Below are 22699 nucleotides of genomic sequence, written 5' to 3'. Positions count from 1 at the left end.
ATGGCCCTTGTGTACTGTAACAATTCGACGAGAGACGGGTCCCGTTTGCAGAATGGTAGGATATCAGGACGGGTAGTAGCAGGAGGAATAGTGGGACAACAGCAGGAAAGTTCCAATAGCATAAACAGGTCACAGTCCAAGGTCGAGGCAGGCAGCAAACAGGCAAAGTCCAAAAAGCAATCCAAAGTCAATCCAGGCGGCGATCAAAGAGTAGTCAGGAACAAAGCAGGAGTCAGGAAACCAGTAAATCAGAATATAGCACACTGAGACAGTGATAACGTTTGTACCACACAAGGGCTCAGATTAGAGTGAGCAGTGGGTTTAAATTTGGTGCCAAACAGCTGCAGGCAATAATCAGCCAATCAGATAAAAAGCGGGAGGACCCGCCCCCTAGCGTGACGTACGCAGTTGCTGGGTAAGGATTCCTGGCCGCCATGACAGCGTGCACGTGTGTGCACCTCCATAGCACCGAGGACGGCAGCAGAGGAGCTCCCTGGACAGACCCGCCGGCGAAAGGTAACACAGACATCCCTCGGTTTGATAACTCTGCTGTGGAAATCTCAACCTTGGTTTCCCAAACTGTTGGAAACGTCGACGGATTTTCCCAGGCCTATCCCTTCCTTCCGGGACCTGCTCCTCGACCCGGACTTTCGCCCGCACAAACTGATTCTTCTGAACAAGCTTCAGTTGGTAGCTTGGCGTGTTTCCGGGGACCCTGGTCTGTCGAGGGTGTTTCACAACGAACTCTCCTCCTCCTGGCCGATGCATGGGCCCCGGGTACTAGGCGAGCCTATACTTCAGCATGGCGATCCTGTTCTCGCTGGTGCCTGGGCAAGTCATTGGATCCCGTTTCCGCCCCTTTGAAAATGGTCCTGTCTTTCCTTACGGATCTCTTTCATGACAACAAAGCGTATCGTACGGTTAATTTGTATCGCTCGGACATTTCAGCTGGCCGCTCTCCTCTTGATGGGGTTCCTATTGGCCAACATCCTTTGGTATGCAGGTTACTCAAGGGTATCCGTTTTTCCAGACCCCCTGTGCCCCGTTACTCCTCTACATGGGGCGTTAATGTTGTTCTTCGTTTCCTAGAGGCTTGGTCTGCTAATCATGAGCTTTCTCTTAAGGAGTTATCGGCAAAACTTTTACTTTTACTTGGCGTCTGATGTCAGGGCCTTGGATTTTTCTGCTAAGGTCTACCGTCCAGATGGTGTTTTGCTCGATATTTCTAGGAGGACTAAGACCAATATCAAAACAGTTTTTTATCTGTCCTTTCCTCTTCGTCCTCTCCTCTGTCCTGTTCTTTGTCTTCGGGAATATGAGAACCGCACTCGGGATCTTAGGGATCCCTTATCTCTTCCCTTGTTTATTTCTTTTAGACGGCCTCATGCTTCTGTTTCTTCTTCCACGCTTTCCAGGTGGTTGAAGTGGATTTTACATCGGGCAGGCATTGATACTTCCATCTTTTCTCCACACTCTGTTAGGAGTTCTTCGGCATCCAAAGCTGCGGTCCTTGGTTGTCGTATAGAGGATATTTTGAAGGCTGCGGACTGGTCTTCTGACACTACATTTCGGGAATTCTATCTTCGCCCTATCCATCATTTTTCTGAACGTTTGGTTGATCAGCTTTGAAATTGCACTATAATAGGAGCCTCCGTGTCCTTAATAAAATTCTAAGATTTTACTAGTCTCATGACGTAAAGTCATGATTTTATTAAGGACACAAAGGTCTCCACCTCACCCAGTACAACTGTATTTCAGCTCTGCAGTGCAGACCAATGCATACATTGCACTGCAGCAATTAACAAATATTGGTTTGCTTTATTAATCCTTAAGAATTGGTATAAACTGTCTCAGGCTGTTTTGGGACTCCACCAAACCATATTAACAGAGGCATATTAACAATGTGAAAGGGGCATTTGCCCCAGGGCCTGTCGTGGCAAGGCCCCTCACTTGCTGCTGTGCCAGGTATACATTTGCATGCATTGCACAGCAGAAACAAAACACTTGTCGATGGTGCATTCTGCATGCATGTCTGTGTGAAGGCACGTGTCTAAGTCTACGTATGTGTGTGTGAATGTCTGTGTATGAATGTATGGAGTTGTGCTTCTGTGTACATATTTGTGTATGCATGGGTGTATTAATGTACATGTGTTATGCTTTTGTGTGCTGGTGAAGCAGCAGTTACTCTGTCCTGTCTGACAGATATGTTGTATGTTTGGTCACTCACCAACATTTCCTTCCTGGACCCCTGGATGACCCTGCGGCATTGAGCTCTAGGCTAGCCAGCGCAGATACTGGGTAGTTTGGAGCTCAGTTACAAGCATTTAGGCTGTGTGTGTCTTAGACATATGCAGTTAAAACACAATGCAGCCTATAAACACTGTAATGCCCTGTGCATTGGCAGTATTTTTATCCCAGGACAGACGCAATTTTAATTGGATATACAGCTACCTGCCATAACATTCATGCAGCTTTGTGGGGACAAAAAATGCTTTATGTAATGGTCCAAGCAAATTTGTTTATGCCCTCTTTGCTAACATTTTACTGACTGGTACTTTCTAATCCCAGGCTGAATCAGTGGCATGAATCTTCAGATCACAGAAGAGAAGGGCACCTGCAGCGTTACAGTTTCTACATCAGGTAAGTGGGTTTTTTACGTTTTTGAAAAATGTGTTTACCTCTTAAGGATGTACTGGCTATCCTCCCTTCTGACGGCAGGGAGCGAAATGTGTGACCTCGAGCTATCATTTTAAATGTATGTTATATTGAATAGTGATCACATTTAAATATCTGTATGGAAGTTAGGGGATTTCTTGCTGGTCACATAATCACTGGGTGTCAGGGACTTGCGGAGTCTGAAGAGACCTCCACTGGGTCTCCTGCCACATTACTCGGCTGCAGTTGCCCACGAGCTACTCAAAATACTGAGTAACCCGCAACCCGCAGTTGATGGACTCAGTGAAATACACTATGTAGTCTGCTTTCCAGACATAAATCATTTTGCATATTATTCATGTGTTCTTTGGTATTGCAATTACAAACTATACAATTACTAACTGTAAAAACTCAAGGCTTTGAAACAGCAATGCATATCTTCTAAGATTTGTCCAGTAATTGATGACCGACATGTACATACAACAAAGCAAGAATTGGCGCACACCCAGCATATACTATTTAAAAGCACCTGTGTATATCTATGGCTATATATTGCTTAACCCATAAATATATAGCATTTCCAGAATCAAGACACTTGATTGGGGGTTTCATACCTCCCAACAGTCCTTGTTTAAGCAGGACTGTTCTGATTTTCCAGGCCAGTGGAGGTGTGTGTGATAATGCAAAGTCAGCAGTATAGATCAAATAAAAATGCATTGACCCCCTAAATTGCAGGCATAGATGATAAGTTGCACACCCCAAAGACCAACCCTAGCACCCCTGATTCCAACCACAGGACTTACCGCTGCCGGGGTAATGTGACCCCCATTCGCCTGACTTCCGTATACTTGCAGGCTGCAAGAGAGGCTGTCTGTCTGCCGCTGCCGAGAGAGACCTGGCGAAGGGATATCTTTTGATCTCCCCATCCAGCTCCTCTGGCAGAGCCACAGAGGAGGCACCCTGGTCACGATCCTTTCAGGTATTGTTGAGAGTTCAAGAGGAATATATATATATATATATATATATATATATATATATATATATATATATATATATATATATATATATATATATATATATATATATATATACTCTCACAGGGTTTTTTGTTCTTTACTGATGCTACAGATCGGTCCTTGATTAGTGGAACTCACTACTCATGTTCATTCATATAGGAAGTCTTGCTTGATGAAGAGATCACGCAGGACTTCCGGCATAGAAACTGCTGGATATCTGTGTGCACAGAAACAGACATCACTGCTTTCTTCATGATGTTCCATGCCTTCATGATAGTTAATCTCCTCCATGTACTTTATAAAACCTTTAGTTCGGAAATCATATATGATGGCATATCACTTTTCGCACCTCTTATGAACTGACGAAGAAGAATAATTTATGCAGATCAGGTCAACATTGGTGCTGTAATTAAGGTGGACATTTAGGTAGACATCGGTTTAACGTTTCGGCTATTTTCTGTCTGTTGAACCCATGTTTCCTATTACTGCAAAATATACTTTGAATCACAACTTTGACAACTTCAGAAGGCTTCCTTTGGGGGTTTGAGAAAGAACGCATGGGTCAACCTATACATAAGCAATTGTCCATAGACTTCGTTGATTGACAGGGCTGGATTGGTAATATCCGTGAGGTTAGAAGGTACACTGTTGGAAAACATTAAGGGAAGGTTATGATGCTAGTTTCCACTTAATGTGGCCGATTACATAAAAACATTTTTTAAAAAACCCCTACAGATTCCATTCTTTAATCCAATTGCAAAAATGACAAAGGACAATCCCAAGAAATTTTGGAAATGTTCTTCTTAAATGTAGTGAGCCTGTGCCAGTCTGTATGGGAGATGCGGGACTTGGTAAGGTACGGCTCTTCAAAAGAACTACTTGAACCAGTGGTATAATCAGATAAATTAAAGTATAATGCCTGCCCCCAGATAGGGGTAGAGGTAGCTATGTATTATGGAAAGGCTAGCACCAAATATAATTGAACAGGTTGGAAGTAAGCAGGACTTGAGTGCGACATCTGCCCATTCAAGAGATTAAACTCATTGAAAATTCAGGGGCTGTGAGGGGTGGAAAGTTAGTGGTAGTTGGCAAGGAGTCTAACCGTGAACTTCCCGGGGTATCCTACCCAGAACTCTCCATCTTTTGTGAGTTTGCTGCCGATAGAGGTTGTCTACATACTGTATGTTCATTAACCCTGAACATTAGATGCCTCTGATTTTGAAATCTTCTCTTTTTTTTCCACCTCACACACACAGAATTCACAAATTTGTACAATAAAGCAAATATCCCTCAATAACCTTCTTGGTTTGGTAGATTATTAATTCTGGTGATGTTTAAATATCAAAGAAAAATCAATATAGTTTATAGTTTTAGCAGCAGCAGGGCACGATCGACTAAACTGCAATACATTTTATACGAATTTAATTTAACAGTTTATATGAATATTTGTATTAAATACCTTAGTTCGTCATACACACAAAATACACGTTTGTATTCACACTAGCCAATCCTAACAATACACATCCAGAACATTCCATGTTCATCACAAGTACACGGCTTATTCATGCATTTCTATTTATTAATCTTATCATTCTAATCTACACATTGCTGACATGTAATAATAATCCTCTGGTGAAGAGATGGTTCAGATTTGATTCTTCTACTTCCAGAGCACCCAAAAATTAATGGGCTTTCTTGCCAGCTTGGCTGATTTTCTCAGCTAATTTAGGCCAGATTTTTTTCACAGCCTTCATCTTCAAAGATTTGGATGCAGTCTTCTCAGACATGTGTTTAGAGATCCACTCGAGGTAATACTGGGTAGAGGTGTAAACTCCAGGGTTTTGCTTCTGGCCACAGCCGGAGCCCCAGCTGGTTATGCCAACCACGGTGAAGAACTTAGCTTTGCTTTTTTTACACATCAGAGGTCCTCCACTGTCACCCTGTGTGAATCAAGAAAAGAAAGCATTTAATTAAAAATTACTACAACTGTACATGATGTTAAAAACATTAACAATGTATCATCCGTGAGTTAGAAGGGAATGAGTACAATAATGGGCTTACCTGGCAACTGTCGATACCACCCTGTTCATATCCGGCACACAAGTTGTAGTCACCCAAAGCTCCATTGTACCAGGTTGGACGGTTGCAGCGTTCCACTGGAATTAAATTCACAGGAGCTTCCTGGAGGACGTCCGATGTTTCAGTGGCTGATGAATAAAAGAGTTATCAGATACAGGGCTGGCCTCAGAAATCTTGGTGCCCCCTCCCACCCCATGCTCCTTCCGTCACCCTTAGAATGGAGTGACCTGGCTCTAAAGCTTACAATGGGGCCACCAGGCCCCAGTGTCCAGAAAGGTGCCACAAGGGCCCAATCCATGGATAGGGGAAGATAAGCACGCAGGGATAATGAGAGAGTCTATTCTTATATATAAAGTCTATGGATACTTACAGGCTTCTTTAAGGACGCCCCAGCCTGCGATGTAGCATTCGTCCATTTTGTCCAGAATGGCTTGTTTGGCCGGGAGACACGCTGGCTGCGTGTATTCATCAAATTTCAGAGGCTTATTCAGCCTGAGCAAGGTGATGTCATTACTCTCCGTTTCCGGGTTGTAGTTCTCGTGTTGAATCTTTTCTTCTATAGCTCGGATCTGAGCCTTTGTCCCCATGTCTGAAAGTTGGTTGGCGCCAAACACAAGTCTCCAGGTATGATAGTCACTGAATAAACCAAAGTACATTTTATCAGTGAATTTACTTTTTCAGGCATTAATAAATCCCATATTGACCTAAGTGTATGCCATGTTTGTTTTTTGTTTACTTACTTGCCGCGATCTTTGAAACAATGGGCAGCTGTGAGAACCCACAAATTATTGAGTACAACACCGCCGCATAAATGAAAATACTCGTTGTCAATGTCCTCCTGGATGCTCACTGCCCAGGGCCAGTTACCGGGCTCCGCATCCTTTCCCCCCACCACGCGGGAGCCACGGAAATCCTCCACTAGGGGTCTGTTTCCACAGACTGAAATAAAAACAAAAGGTCTTTTAATAAACCGGATATCCCTGTAATCTGTAAAATGTAATTTTGTTGGTATTTACACAATATTAATAATCTAGTGTGAATAACACATTATTAAATATATTTGGTTTTAAAACTAATTGTCAATTATAGGCATTAACCTGTTTTAAATACAATGGGGAGGTGGGTTAAATAGTTAATAGTAGAATGAGCTGTAAAACTATAAAACATCCATAAATCATAGAGTTAATAATAACAGTCGTTGCGGTATATAATCATCCCTAAAGCCCTTGATGCCAAATTATCTGTAATAACCGATAAACTCACCTCCATGTTCTGAGCTCTCAGATGACACCAAAAGAACCCAAATAATAACCCCGATCAGGAACAGCTTCATGCTGATACATCCACATCGAAAAGCTATCTGAGTGTGCAATAGAATGTGCAGCCTGCTTCTAACTAAGGGAGTTATGACTTCATTAAAGCAGAATCAATTATTAGTTCACAAAACATGAACGTGTGAGACACGGCAACATGATGAGGCAGGGGAGAAAAACAATAAACAAATATATAAAAAATTATTATATATGTACAAAACCACATTAAATAACACAAATACATTCACTGCTTCTTCAGCCTATTTAATAAACGGTATTAATGTGTTTATGGTATACGTAAAGCATCATTAAATATGAAACACTGAAAGAGGAAAATGTAGAACTCTACTTGTCTTACATTATTAATACTAATATAGATTAATATTAATATAGAAAAACCCTGTTTTTGTGTTTCGCAGGCAGCCATAATTTTTGTATTAGGTTGGCTGAGACTCAGGGAAACATCATCTCACCAAGAGACTCGAAGTCAAACCTGCAGCGTTCCCAGGTATAATGACGCTTATTCATTTGGAAATTAAAATACATAAGAATTGATTGCTGATGTCTTTTTGTCGCCGTTGATAGCCCTATGCCCACATTATTTGTGTTCTATGTACAATATAATGCACTGGCTTATGGTGATTAATATGTCTCATATTAAACCTAAAGCTACCATTGTTTCTAGCATTTGGAATATTGTCATTGGGCCAACACTAGGAAAGATATAAAGATCAGATGGAGAAGAGAATTAACTGAATGTCATGAAAGCTAGTGGCCCAGTAGAAGATTCAACTTCAAATTAACAGTCACTTTTATCTGAGGGTAATGTGATCCTATTATCTATATTCTTATGCTAAGAGGCCACAGCGTATGTTCGTACAGAAAATGAAAAGATAATTAAACCAGGAAAAACAGTATTTAACTGTTAGGGAAGGAACTGCGTTATGTAAAGTTAAGGACACCTTACCCCCACCTGCTTGTGCGGCTGATCAGGCTTCAAATTAATGTAATGTAAAGCAAGTTGAAGAAATAATTGGTAAACCTGGAATATAATTATCACTAACCGTCTTCAATATTGATTAAACCGTGGGCTACTGTTTCCCTGCCAATAACCCCCCCCCCGAACGATCCTTAGCACGCAATCACACCCTCCACCCCAACACCAAAAAAACCCAGAAAACAAGTAGTTCCCTCCTTCTGACACTAGCAACACTCTGCATGAGACATCTCCACTCGACTCACACAGGGCAGGAGCACAATTCTATGCCGATCTGACGAGTGACCCGAAATGCATGTGCGAGTTGCGATCAGAGCCGGCCTTGGATGTTGAGACCCTGTGTGGGCCCCCCGTGTGATTTGAACCCACACCTTCCAAGTCCTTTTATCCCCTCCTTCACTGTGTCACACCTCTGTCCTACTCCTCCAGGATTTGCACCAGCACCCAGATTGCACACAGACGCAGGACTTGCCCAAATTTCATCCACGTGGTCTCCTCTCAGTCTGGCGCTTGCACAGTTACGTTCTCTGGAGTCTAAGCGCGGGAGCTGATGTGACCCCCGACACTCTGACTTACATGCTTACTGCATACATGCTTTGAGCACAAGAGGCTGCCTGCCCCCGAAGAGAGAGACAGCTGGTGAGTTGAGATCTTTTTTAAGGAAGAGCCACCGAGTAAGTGCCCTGTTCCGGTGGTGTTCTGGGCTCAAGGGGCAGCTGCTTTGGGCCTCCAAGGATTACTGGACCCGGGGCGGCTGCCCCTTTTGTCTTGCGTTCAGGCGGTCCTGGTATTGTTTAATCTCATATGTATTTGGCTGATACTGACTACAAGAGGTAAAAGCTCTGCTTATTTTATGTCACTGCCAACCATTTTTAACCCCCTACTAATAACTGTACATAATACACTTTACACATCATATACTGGTCACCAACATGTGAAAATGATGTCCTGAAAGTGTAGACACCTGATCAACCTTTGAGTTTCAAGAATGACCTGTCATGAAATGGGACATACATTTATACCCAATCGTAGGCAACTACTAGGGTCAGGATCTTTGAGCCCTATGGAGATACCTTCAAAGAGTAGGGTAGTTGCATGCGCCCTCATGTAGTGACATCAATGTGTCACTAACAAGATACATGAATGCTCTACAGTTACAAGAGAGAGAGATTGATACAATTGTAACATTTTTAAAACATTTATACCCAAAGTATGGTAGTTATCCAGTGTCTTTTTAATTGTATGTTACATATGATATATGCATATAGGTAAATACCAATGCAATATCTGTAAATAGCATCTTTGGCTTGTAACATAACAGGGACAATTCAGAAATCCGATGTAAATAATATAAATAAACTTGACTTTTTGGGAAAAAAAAACATGTTTAATTAACAGTCAGTTCAACGTGTGAATAGGCCATGGCTCACAGATTCTGATGATTTATCACCAGTTTGCCTGTGAGTGATCTGGTCCATAGACATTACTGTTATATACGTCACTTTGGGTACAGTCATAACATTGTCATGGAGTTACATCCTTTTAATATATTGCTAAGAGTACACTTTGAAGGTTATCCTGAATAAAACAAAGTATTGCGGTAAGTCAATGATGCTACTTTTAATTGGGCCAACATATTCATTGCCCCTGAAGAAGAGACCTGTGAGGTTTTAAAAGCTTATGCGTCTTTACGTCTTTTTTTTGTTGTTCCCAAAAAAGGGGCATCAACTTTAAGCGCAACTTTTGAAGTCTACAGGCTAATCCCCGCCGTTTACAGCAGCTTCAATGTCTCTTCCTGTTACTATTTAGAGTAGCTTAGAGTTGTAAACAACACATTGTTTTGTTCATTGTTACATTTTATTCTCTATTTAAGAGGATTCTTTCATAAAATGTGGTAGAAATCATCTAAAAATAATCTAGGCTGCCCAGGAAGTCAGTTAAAATAATGGATTTGATAACCATGTCTTTAATTTTCCCTCTATCACACAAAACGATGCTGCGTGGAAAATGACTAGCTTCCTCTTTTATTTGTTCAGTTATATATATATATATATATATAATGGATCAGCACTAGGCAATTAAATAAGAAATGAATGTGACCAGGGTAATTTATATTATTATTTGTGTCATTTTGTCACAAATTTTGAACAAACTTATAGGGACACTCCAGATATCACATGCACTTTAACGCATATGATAACTAAGAGGTCCCTTTAAATTATGTGGTGCCCCCCTTACAAATGTAAAGGGGGGGGGTTCTGTTTGTAACTAATGTTCTTAGTGCAATACATTTTTTTTTCTTGGTGGTGATCTGATAATGTATATGTCAGACTTCTATATTAACAATTCCATAGCATAGTAATAATAAAATATTTAATGTTTTTTTTATATAATACAAAACTTATTACAAAGAAGGCATTGAAAATATTTCTTTAATGGGAACCTATAATTTACATTTTTTTTTTAAAACTGATGTGGAAATAGTTCATATCTGGCAACCGGATGTCTCGGTGAACCGCAAGGTTGGTTCCAGTCGGCCACGCGGCTTATCGAATAGGTTGTTCTATATTGTATTCCTGTAAACAGAATGGAAATCCACATTTGAAATATGCATCCATCATAAAAATCATTAACATTAAGTCAAAACAGCACAAAATATATACATTGTCTGCGCAACCAAAAAAATATTTCTTTTAGAATATAAATGTAAAGAGGGAATTTTCTTTAAGGACCTCATTAAAGTTTGCTGCTCTGACAGTAAAATCAAAGCTCCTTTCAGATAGGTTAGCCGTTGGACGTTTAATTTTTTTTTTTAAACAGTCTATTCCCTTAATAGTTAGAAAATGTAATTTCTGTCTCATTTGACTCCTTTGGAGTGGACCATTCCATCTTTTTTTAAGGGAATAAACTACTCAAACATCTGGTACTTTCACAAAAACATATAGCATTTAAAGTCTGTAATCTGAATATTTGCCTTATTATTGGCCTCCGCCAATGAAATGTATTTTAACATACCTCCCAACAGTCCTGTTTTTTGAGCACTGTCTAGCTGTCCCAAAAATTTGGTCCAATAAATTCTTCTATAGGTGCTAATTATTATAGTCATGGTTACAGGGACATATTTTGTTGCAGTAACATCAAATGGAGATAACCTCCTAACCCAATACATTTTTGCAGACCGCTTATAAATATGGGACTGACCTCTGCTGTTTCTCAATTGCTTTTTGGGAAAGTTGTCATTTTGCAGAAAATAACTTCTGTTTGCCACGTCTCCAGCTGGCCTCAAAGACAATGTATACGGACTAAACATCTCTTTGGATCCATTCAGAACATACTGGTCAACGTCACCTAAAACAAGAACACATGTCTGTATTACAGCAAACACCTACATTATCCCATCATGGACTCATTCATACCACGTTCTTCCTCAACCTGAGGATTATCCCTATGAAGAGCACCATGGTAGCAGATTTGACGCTTTATCCTACTTTTTAATTTTTTAAGGTAAATAAACCTATGTAAATGTGGAAGAGGCCATCTTAAATCCTGTTTTCAGGAGAGGAACAATAAGCAGGAACATTCCATTGGCATGCTGTTTAACCTCTTATGGTAGACCACCTGGAGCCCCATCCTGCCCTTGTCTACAAGCAGCCAATTAGTAGCAAGAATAGCTAGACCATGAAGAGTAGCTGCTGCAGCAGCAGGTGTTAAGTGTTGTTAAGTGTTGTTTTTTTTATTTATTTTTTTCGTTTTGGAAGAATTCATAGTGAAGTACTCAGAAAGTACTTTAGTACGCATTCTTCTATAGGGTGATGTTAGGGACATTAAACAGTGATCCAGAAAACAGGAACTAGGGAGCGTTAGACGAGTTCTCACAATAGGTTATGCAGAATCCTGTATTAGAAATATTTTATAGCACTATATGATGTGGCAGAACACTTAACCTGCCATAGATTGTTGTGCTCTGTTCATTAATGTTATTTTTTGTTCTAGGTAACAGGATCGTCCCTGTTAAAGAGTGGCAAGCAGGTATTTTGCCATATTTTACACACCTCTTTACTATATTTTCTTTGCATATGAGGAATAGACTTACCAAACGTTTCCTGTTCTTGTAAAGGTCTATCAAACCTACTAACGCTCCCAGAAACACCAGGAATAAAATATCCTGGGTCAAACTTGAATTCTTTATTATAGGAATTGGCAGAGAGAGGCTGAACCGTAACAGGCGAGTTTCCTTGAGAGCTAGTGCTGAGGAACCAATTTGGGGCCGTAACCGGCTCAAATGAATACGTTACAGAACCAGTTTGTGTAACGAAGAAAAAAAACTTCTGGGCATCCGGGCTGGTGTAATTAATGGCGTTTTGAGTCTCTGGCTAAAAAAATAAAGAAAAACACAGAAACAATGTAAGTATTAAAAACTAAGCTCTCCACAATATAAACCAACATTTTTTTAATCTATTCCATATGTCCTTATTTTTAAGTGTTAAATGCTAACTCATTTCATTTTTATATATTTGTGTTTTTGTTCATAATAATATTCGATATAATTATTGTATACTGAAATTCCTTTACTATTGCACTGTACATCGAAGTGTTTCGCACTCACCTGTACTTGAAGTTTGCCAGATTGGTAAGAGAGATATAGGTTTGTGTTATAGATGTTTAAACTAACAGGGGTCTTCTCTCCTTGTGCTAAGTTGCCAATGCCAATGATAAATTTTGCTGCAGGATTAAAGCATACGATCCCTGTTAGTAAATAGGACATAAAGCACACCTGGCCAGCATAGCTATGTTATTGGGTAAATAAAGCCTATCCTTTAATAGAGGGGCCGCCTGTATCTGCAATCCAGCTCTCTGTGTTAGCTCTTGAGGCTCTGGGGTTTCCAGTTAACCACAGGGCTCTACGGTAGTCCTTTGATCGCTGGGGGATCTTGAGCTTCACCCCCTTCGTGCTCATTTACTTCACCCCTTTCATAAACTGAAGGAAAAGCGAGATATCAGGTTGGGAAAGAGGGGCTTTCCCTCCTAAACAGGGTCACTTGGGCACGGAGCACAACTATTCCCACCTACCCAGCTTTGTTTCTTTTCAGCTTTCATATGGAGGAGATGGACAGCTCTTGGAGAACCAGCCTGTGAAATTCCCAGGTATGCTCATGTGTGCTCAGAAATCATGCATCAGACATCAATATACCTGAGAACTCTGTGGGTTTGTATACAAAAACAAAAACTGTCTGCGCTTCTCACCCTAATAAAGTTGGCAACAAATATATAAACATAATATAAATGAGAGGTTTTGGTTATATGAATTGGCCAAAGCATAATTAAGCTCACCCGCCACATCAAGGCACACTCTCAATAGGGTGAGAACCTACTCTCACCTCCTACACAGTGGGCACACAAAGCAGTTTATACTGCTACCAAAACCTTATTAATGTGTTGGGGGAGGTGCAATTAAACCTCCTCCCATTTAACCCCTGGACAGCAAGCTGCATTTGCAACACGCTCACACTGTTTGGTAGGCCTCATATTATACATTTGTATTATTTAAGCCTGAGACTAGCTTAGCGCACCAACATTTTTTCTTAACTCTGGGTTTGACTCTAGATTGTAAGCTTTCCCTCTAGATTGTAAGCTTGCGAGCAGGGCTCTCTCCACCAAATGTATCGGTTTATCTTAGTCTGTCAAATCTTGTCTTGTCATATCCCTTGAAATTATGTATTGTATTAAGCGCTGCGTAAACTGTTGGTGCTATATAAATAAAGGATAATAATAATAATAATAATAATTGACCTGGAGGCTCCATGTGAAGTCCTGCTTTCTGGGTCTGTTTGTTCTTTCTCTAGGCAGGAAACAGCATTTGGCTGTTTTTCCCAAAAAAATCTACCATAACTTTTTGCCAGATTATTTAGTGAAAAGGATATAATATAGAACTAACCTTTTAAGTTCACATTTTGGCCTTGCAATGATTTTGCCCAAAGCGTGCCATTTTCCACAACACATGACTTCTGGAAAATATCCATAATAGGAGTTGGCGTGTTAGTGCCAATAAATTCATGCTCGTTGTCACTGGTAGAAAAATACACATAACTGAGATCTGAAATAAAAATATATATATATATAAAAGAACATTCACTTGTTATTCTTGTTATGCATAGTTTTTTTCTCCTGCAATAAACATTATGCAAAGGGTGAAACAACCCAACAGCTAAAGCGCTTATCTGGGACCATTGTGGATATCGCTGATGAGTGACAGACCACAGGGCAATGCTTTTTTCACCTGCTGGAGGCAGCAAGATGTTTCTGATCTGCCTCTCATCTGGAGCAAGAGAGAGGTCCCTGTCCACTACCTTGGAAATTCCTAGGTTTGCCACAGAATGAACTGGTTTTCATTTTGTTCAGCCATTCATGTTCAGTGACCCAGCTCTTCTGACTGACAGTGACATGAGGAAACTACTTGATGGTAAGTAGTAGAGGGCAGAATGTGACCAGGATTGCCCCCCCCCCAAATTGAATAATATGTGCTGACCATTTAGTAGTTAATTCAAGAGTGTATTGGTCTGCACCGTAATATAAATCAGGTAAATGAAAAAAAAAATATATATATATATATATATATATATATATATAAAGGAAAAATAAAAGAAAGAATCAACAGAGAATGTAATAGAGAAACTGCTGCAATACTACCAGTTGGTAGTGTTCCCTAAATAGCAAAAAGAAAAATATGCAAAATCTTTAAATTCTGGTGTATGCGCTAGCTCCAAAACAAATAAACAGGTTACAGAGTATAAAAATACATAATTAAATATATAAGAAACAATTGATATGGTATACAATCAATTGGCAAAACAAATACACAAATGCTAGTGACCTGGTGCGTTTCGCCCTTAAGGGGCTTCTTCAGAGGATTTTTAGAGCTGGCTTAATAATATAGACATTGTAACCTGTAAGGCCTGCTTTGCAGAGTAAAAGGAGTATAGTATGGCTGGATTCATTATAGTGCAGCTGGATTTAATTCAAAGCTGTGTATATCCCTCACCAGGTTCAATTCTATTTTAAAAGTGGGGCATTCACAGAGGTCTACCCGCTACCCACATTGTAGAGTCATCAAAGAGCTCTTGATGAGGGGCGAAACACGTCAGGTCACTGGCATTTGTTTGGCAAATTGTATATTATATCAATTGTTTTTTATATGTTCAATTATGTATTTTAAATATTGATGCAATAAGCCTCTATTAAATATATTATTTTTATACTCTGTAACCTATTTATTTGTTTTGGAGCTAGAGCATACCACACCAGAATTGTTTTATATATATATATATATATATATATATATATATATATATATATATATATATATGTGTGTGTGTGTGTGTTTAATAGAGGCTTATTGCATATATATATATATATATATATATATATATATATATACACACACACACATTTATTTGTTAATGCATAGGGGTGGCTGCTGTAGTGTAAATCTAACCCTGGATGTTTAGTGGAACTTACCATTTAGATCAAACTTCTTTATCATATCCAAGAATCTCCGTTTCCTAACAGGAACTATGAAAACTTTGGCTATGTTCTCCCTCAGTGATGCATAGGGAGGTGTTGGGTAAAGAACCTGGTTAGCTAAAAGCCAATTCTGTCGTAGGCCAATGTCTGTGGACATCTGTAGACAAGCAAGAGTAAACAGTAATAGGAAAAAAAAAAACCTCAGGATTCTTTTTATTATTTTATATAGCACCATCATATTCAGTAGCGCTGTACAATGGGTAAACAGGACATAATAAGTAGTATATAACAAAACAATTTGACTTACAGAAAATACTTAATATGTGTGACGGGCTAGGTAAGTAAACATGCAGTCTTTAGATATGAAAAAGTTATTACTACCCCTTATCAGAGTCAGATGCGTGAAGAGAACATTCAGGCCTGATTTTGACCAGTCCTTAATATAAAGTGCCATGTGAAGGCCTGTGTCAGGAGTGGGTATAGTGGTTACTGAGGAAAGAAAAAAGGCTGCTGAATACCACCTGATTGTGGCTGTTCCCAGATAACCCCAAGATAATAATACAGCTATTGATACAATAGTGGTCAGCACTAAAGATTTGAGATTACAAATGTATTTCCAATAAATATACCATATTGGCCCGAATTTAGGCCGTGCCCCCTTAGATTTTGGTGCCATTTTAAAGAAAAAAAATATTGTTAAATAAAAAATACATGCCATTCTGCTCCCCAGATATGGTACTCTATCCCCTAGATATGCCACTCTGCTCCCCCCCAGACTTACCAATGCATCCCCAGACTCCCTGGTGTCTAGTGGGGGCAGCTGATGGACATCTTTGCGATGCGCATAGACAACCTCCGCTGCTGCTGGCACTTCCGCTTCCGGCGCTCCGTCATAGAAGCTCCAGCGGAAGTGCCGGCAGCAGCTGGGTTGTCTGAGCGCATCATCTTCACCGGCGGCCAGAGAGGAGAATACCCCACAGCGCAGCAGTGGACCTGAATCCTCCTCTGGTAACCGGTGGACATCTGCGCAATGTGCTCAGACAACCTCCACTGCTACTGGCCGGTACTTCCGCTGGGGGTTCTATGACAGAGCACTGGAAGGTCATGTCACGCCGGCACTCCGTTGTAGAAGCCCCGGCTGAGGTGCTGGCAGCAGTGGAGGTTGTCTGAGCACATTGCGCCGACGTCCACCGGCTGCCAGAGAGGAGGAACAGCTGCCCTGCGCTAACATGTTTCACCTTTCGGCTTCAACAGAGGGGTAGATAAAATAAATGTGTGATATCACTATAGCAATGTGCTGGAATTAAGCACAGAGGTGGTGGTTATCCTCCAATATATGCTAATAGATTGGTTAGGTGTAGGAATCACCAGTGTGGATAATGTTTCCGCTTGTTGCGCAGACCGCTAGCTCCGAGCTCTCGGCAGCGTCTCCTAACACAGGCCGTTGACGTTAGATTGACGTTGTTGGAACCTAGTGTTCCAGAGCCACATCATGCAAAGCCATGTAAAGTGCAGCGATCATGCTTCTGTGACTCTTGTATCTCACACATTATATTTTCCTTACCTCTGTTGGCGAAGAGCCAAATCTTTTATAGGAAAGTTCTTCATTTTTCCTGGGGGGAAAAAAAACAGATTTTTTTTTTTTATGGAACTATTATTAAAAAAAAGTCTTCTACCAGCCAATCATGAAATACCGTAATATAGACTAACATTACCAAGAGTAATGCACAAACTGGTGGCATATGCCTGAAAACAGGCAGGCTGTGGCCAAAAACGTGTAGACATAAATTTTAGTGGGAATGATGATGTTTAGACCATTCCCTTAGAATCCACCACCTCATGCAAAAGTCCACTCAAAGCACTGTCCCAGAAGCGGGTTTCTCCAAGTCGCCTTCCCGTTAAGTGAGTGAGGGCTCAGCTTAGCCAACTACTGAGACCCAGGAGTTGCCAGGAAACAATGTTTCCAATATGTGCTGACTTGAGCAGGGGTAATTATGACACATTATCACCCTATGTTCGGTAATTTCTGAATAGAGAACCTAAAGATGATCCTCTTCCTACCATGAAGTTGATTTTTAACAGTGTCTTGTGTGATACTCACCATGCTGCTGGTGGGAGACCCATTACTGCGGTGTTATCAGGCTGATATACTGACACCAATTTCTGTGAAGGGAAAACAAGAGAGTGTGTAGTGGTCCTAGATAATAATAATAAAAAAAACAATGTATATTCTTTGTACAGATACAAAACAAACCATAAGCACCGAGGCAGAAGAAAAAGGAACAGAGAATAATGACGCATTTATCATATTAACAAAAATTACTATTTTCCTCATAAAAAAATAATTTGTCAAATTACATCCATTTCACATTGTCAGTGTAGACACAGGGAAGAACATAGCTACCTTGATCACTTGATTATGCTGATTCTTATACTAAAAAAAAAAAAAAAAAAAAAAAAACAATTCAAGAAAAGGCAGTGGATGGATGGAAAATGACGTTCAACTAAAGCTAGACTGGGTCAAAATAGTTAAGACATTGAATTTGTTCTACATTTGGAAACCAGACCTAGCGACCCCCACACTCTCCGTTGCTCACTTGGTTTTTGTTACTCAGCATAAATAAATGAAAATATATCCTTAATCTCTTACATACCATTTAATTTTTTTCAATGCTTTGCAGTACCTCTTAGCAGCAGTTATTAAAAGAAGGATTGAAGACCCATAACTTAGTAAGTCTGTCTCTGTACCACTCCTGTTCTCTCAAAAACATCTAATTCAGCTCACATCGCTGGTGATTCACATTCTTTCATTGTGCCAGAAAAAAATACATCTGTCAACAGTAGTTAAGCTGCTACACTTACACCACTACATGGATCCTCTTACTTTACCTGTGCAAGCCACGATTTGTCTCCTGGTATCTCGGGGTGCTTTGTGCTAGTGTCAGGTGTCAGGCTTCTCCTTATAAATATGCTCTGGGTTCCGTGTAGGGCGGTACTCAGTCGTCATCTTTTCTTCAATAAGTGCAATTACATCACTACATGCTTCAGGTAAAAGTTGCAAAGGTATCCGGGCTCTATTACGGTAATATCCCACCTCTTTCCGTGCTCAGCGGAAAGAGGATGTTTGAGTCATGTCATATTGCCACCCCTGTGGTACTATTAGTGACATTCTTAAGATATGGATACATGTAGCTGTCTTGTAGGATTTAACAGCTATCATTTTTAAATCAAAGTACATCATTTAAAGGCGCTGATCGTATTACCGTTTTAAAACAATCTACCATTTTTCTGAAGTTTCTTTTTTCAGAAACACTCAGCTTGGCGTTTTAATTTGTTCCCTCGGCACTGCTCTGCTCTCGCTGTCTGCCATTTTCTGACATCTTGGAGGGGTGTTTGTGTGAAGATCTTCTAGTTGAAAGGGGCCAAGGTGGTTGTAGGAGGTCAGACTGCTGCAATGTAATACACAGAGGATGGGTTGGAAGAAAGAAAGAGAATCTCAACAAATATTTTAATGCTGATTTTAAGTGGCAAGGAGCGTTGAGGAGAAAAACAAAATGGCGGATCCTTTTCTTCAACTTCTCTTTACATGATGCAGCACTTATCAGGTGATATTTTATGAGGCACCCTAGGTGGAACAGCACCTTTAAGGACAGATGCTCATGAAGCAAAAGTGAGCAACAGGGTAATTTTGGAGAGACTGCGCAATTTGACATGAGAAATAAGATAGGCCCCAAGATCAGCCCATGCTCCTCAGCTTAGAAGGGCATCAACTAGAAGAGGTAGTGCTGCTCGTAAATCAGGTATGGGGTCCCAACGTGTAAGCAAGTATACTCCTGCATGGGATGGCGAGATGTGAGATGGTGTTACTCTCATTCATAACTATGTTATAAACAAAACACAGCGTGGAATAACTTTCTTCTGGCCTTTGAGATGGGCAGCAATGCGGAACAGAAATCTTACATAGGATGCCATATCTCAGAGATCATTGTGCATTGGCCTTCGCGCCAAAAGCTTACACGTCTTGTTACTGATGATGAAATGTAGTAACAAATAAGTGCAATAAGGTGATCTGAAAGCTTGTATTATTTTATTAGATTTTTTCATAGACCTACCTAGAAATCTGGTTGGAGTTTTCATGTACAGCGGGCTGCGTTTAATTTGGACTGTACTGGTTAAAGATGAGCTGTTGCTGTTACAGTCCTTACCTATACTAAGTGCATTTATTCAAACTCCCTTATGATTTATGCTTAGCATTAGGTGTAATTATTTTGAAGACACATTCTAAAAGATAACCTCATGGAAGCTGAGATCCATGTTTTTTAATTACTTTTCTGTCCTGAAGTTTTCGCCCTTGTCCTTCCCCCAAGGCAGCCAATCAACAATAATCAGCAACTTTGCAAAATGAAGCATATTCATTCAGATCCACAGAACTGGAGTCAAGGATACATTTTCCCATAGTATACATGTAAAGTGTTAATATATGTATTGGGCAGAATTAGAGAGTAGCACATTGGAGAGGGCTCTTTATTCCCAGTCGGGTGACTGTAATGGACATGCACTGCAATGGCTTAAAACACAGCCTCTGATTGCATTTGGTGTCTGACATGGATGAGAGGAGGCAGTTAGCTCCTGGCCCCTAGAAAAGGGTATTTTATATAAAAAAATATATTTTTGTTTGAACAACTGGTTTATGTTATTGGTAACTGGTCTGTCTCCAAGCTGGAGTAGAATTTAAGTTCTCTTTGGTTTGTTATTCACACTGTTCAACCATGTCTTTGTGGACCTTGCTTTGTGCACTCAAGAAACTGTTCCCACAAAGTTGGAGCAGAGCACTGTACAAAATGCCTTGATATGCTAAAGGGGATAAACCAAGACATCTTGGACAATGCTATGCTTCCATCTTTATGGGAACAGTTTGGGGAAGACCCTTCTCTATCCCAGCATGACTGTGCCCCAGCTCATAAAGACATGGTTGGATGAGATCAGTGTGGAAGAAGCTGACCTCAATCCCATCAAACACATTTGGGATGAACGGGAACGGAGATTGAAACAAATGATAAAGCGCTTACTGGTATGGAGTTCTGAAGAAAAAAAACGCTGTGTTTCTTCATGTCTATATTCAGGGCTGGACTCGGGGGCGTAACTAAAAACTACAGGGCTCCAGTGTGAAAATTGCCCCAGGGCCCCCAACTTCACCAAGCAACATGTGCCACCTTTGCCCCCAAACAGCTTGTAAGTACCACCTTTGCCCCAAGCAGTTTATCAGTGCCACCCTAGCCCCCACACAGCTTATCTGTGCTTACACATATACTTACTCATACCCACTAACACACTCCTTCTCACACCACTTACACATCCATGCTCATACACGGACATTCATGCTCACATATACATATACATAGATATCCTTGCACACAGTTATACATAGACATTCATGCTCACATACATACAAACATAAATGTCCCATGACCTCTCCTGCAGGTTTCAGTCAGGGGGGTGACATAATGTGACCTTGCTGCTTACTTGTCTCCTAGTGCCAGTTCAGACTTGTTTTAGAAAGGGTCCTTCCGGCCCAGAATGGAGCAATCCAGGTCGGAAGGGCCCTTTCTGAACAAGTCTGAACCGACACAAGGAGACAGGAACAAGTCGCAGTTTGTGATCCCTGTAGTTACGCCACTGGCCAGACTGGCAACCATGAGGCGGCTTTGGCACTTTTTATTCTCACGTGTTGTGTGGTTGTGCATATCCAGTCACTAGCTGTGCGCTCCTGCATCTGGGTAAGTATGGCCAAGCATGTGTCCAGCGTGTCAAATGGCCTGTCTGTATTCATACAAAGATAATAAAACAGAGAAGGGTCATGTAGTAACAGAGAGCGCGTGCTCGGGACTAAGTAATAGACAGGAAGGGATATCGGCCTGATTTAACAGGTGGAAATTTAGAACTGAAGCTAACAATGATTTCATATATGTGCTCAACCAGTCTTTGTAAGAGAAAATAAGTCTGATTTTATCACTGAAATATCAGGCTGAGTTACATTCCTAAGTTTAATGCTTTCTAATATTCTAGAGAAACTGCTGTTTCTATCTGAAACCTGAATTTCCAGATATGGGAGTTTATCATAAGCCCACAAAGGGCCTGTCCTCTTAATCAGAGACACAATTTAAGCTTTGCGGGACCAATAAAATGAATACAGTTTTACCCAAAGACTTTTGGGAAATTTATCAAGGATGAAACCTAAAATGGAAGGAGAAGAAACATAATGATTTATTTGGAAGCACGGCTAGATTTGATTATTTGGTAAATTATATTGACATTATAGCTCACATTATATGCAGCTTACGTGCATTCAAAGACCTGCCAGACATTGAGCCACAAGTCAATATGCGGACACATGCAGACACGGGTCACGCGAGTTACCCAGCGTTCAGTTACCCCACCACTAAGAAATGATCTTTATACGGTATATACTGGATAAGATAGCATGTTATCCCACAGTCATGCGTATCTGCCTGTGCTTCTCTTCACACATTGTGGAGAGGAGCTGGTACAAATAGGGGCAAACATATCCCATGATTCTCAGGCTGCCTGAAGGTTGACGAAGCATCATGGCACATGTTGTCCATAAAGATGGGCTACTCATCTCTGAGCCTCAGAAGAGAGAGAGCACCAGGTATCCTGCCTATCTATCAAGAAAGTGAAGCTCGCATAAAGCACCTTTACAATTTACTTAAACAATTTAAAAAAAATACCCATTACTTCACTGTGGAGGTTCCTTTGTGTTTAAGGATGAGGTTTTAACCCATCATGGTAGGTTAAGAGATAATGGAATCATCTGGTTTCTTACAGACAATATGTAAAGGTAAGATGCATACATGTCATTATTTACAAGTAAAACCTTCATTCGCTCTAAACCAGCAGAGGTTTCAAAGCAATATTTGGGAATATTGTAATGTATTACTCAGTGCGTGCATGCCTCTGACTTCAAATAGGATGGAATTACACAAAAAGTTCCCCATTTATTTTGATCTCTATCACGCTTGGGATTTGGAGTGAAATTTACCACCAGTGATATGTGCAGATTGTTTGCTGACAAATTATATTTCGTAATTAAACCACAA

At 40.5% G+C, this 22699-nt stretch overlaps 1 long non-coding RNA gene and 1 pseudogene across 1 annotated transcript; both read right to left on the bottom strand.

Annotated features, from left to right (window-relative positions):
• Positions 1 to 5353: 5353 nt before the first annotated feature.
• Positions 5354 to 8653, bottom strand: LOC128491480 (acrosin-like; annotated as a pseudogene).
• Positions 8654 to 10481: 1828 nt separating this feature from the next.
• Positions 10482 to 12261, bottom strand: LOC128492296 (uncharacterized). Its single transcript, XR_008354075.1, has 3 exons — positions 12154 to 12261; positions 11262 to 11408; positions 10482 to 10636 (listed from the first exon to the last, which is right to left on the bottom strand). It is a non-coding gene; the product is annotated as an uncharacterized LOC128492296 (long non-coding RNA).
• Between the last annotated feature and the right edge of the window lie 10438 nt (positions 12262 to 22699).

Source organism: Spea bombifrons, chromosome 4 (assembly GCF_027358695.1).
Source record: "Spea bombifrons isolate aSpeBom1 chromosome 4, aSpeBom1.2.pri, whole genome shotgun sequence".
NCBI classification, from domain to species: Eukaryota; Metazoa; Chordata; class Amphibia; order Anura; family Pelobatidae; genus Spea; species Spea bombifrons.
This window is presented reverse-complemented; position numbering and strand designations above follow the sequence as displayed.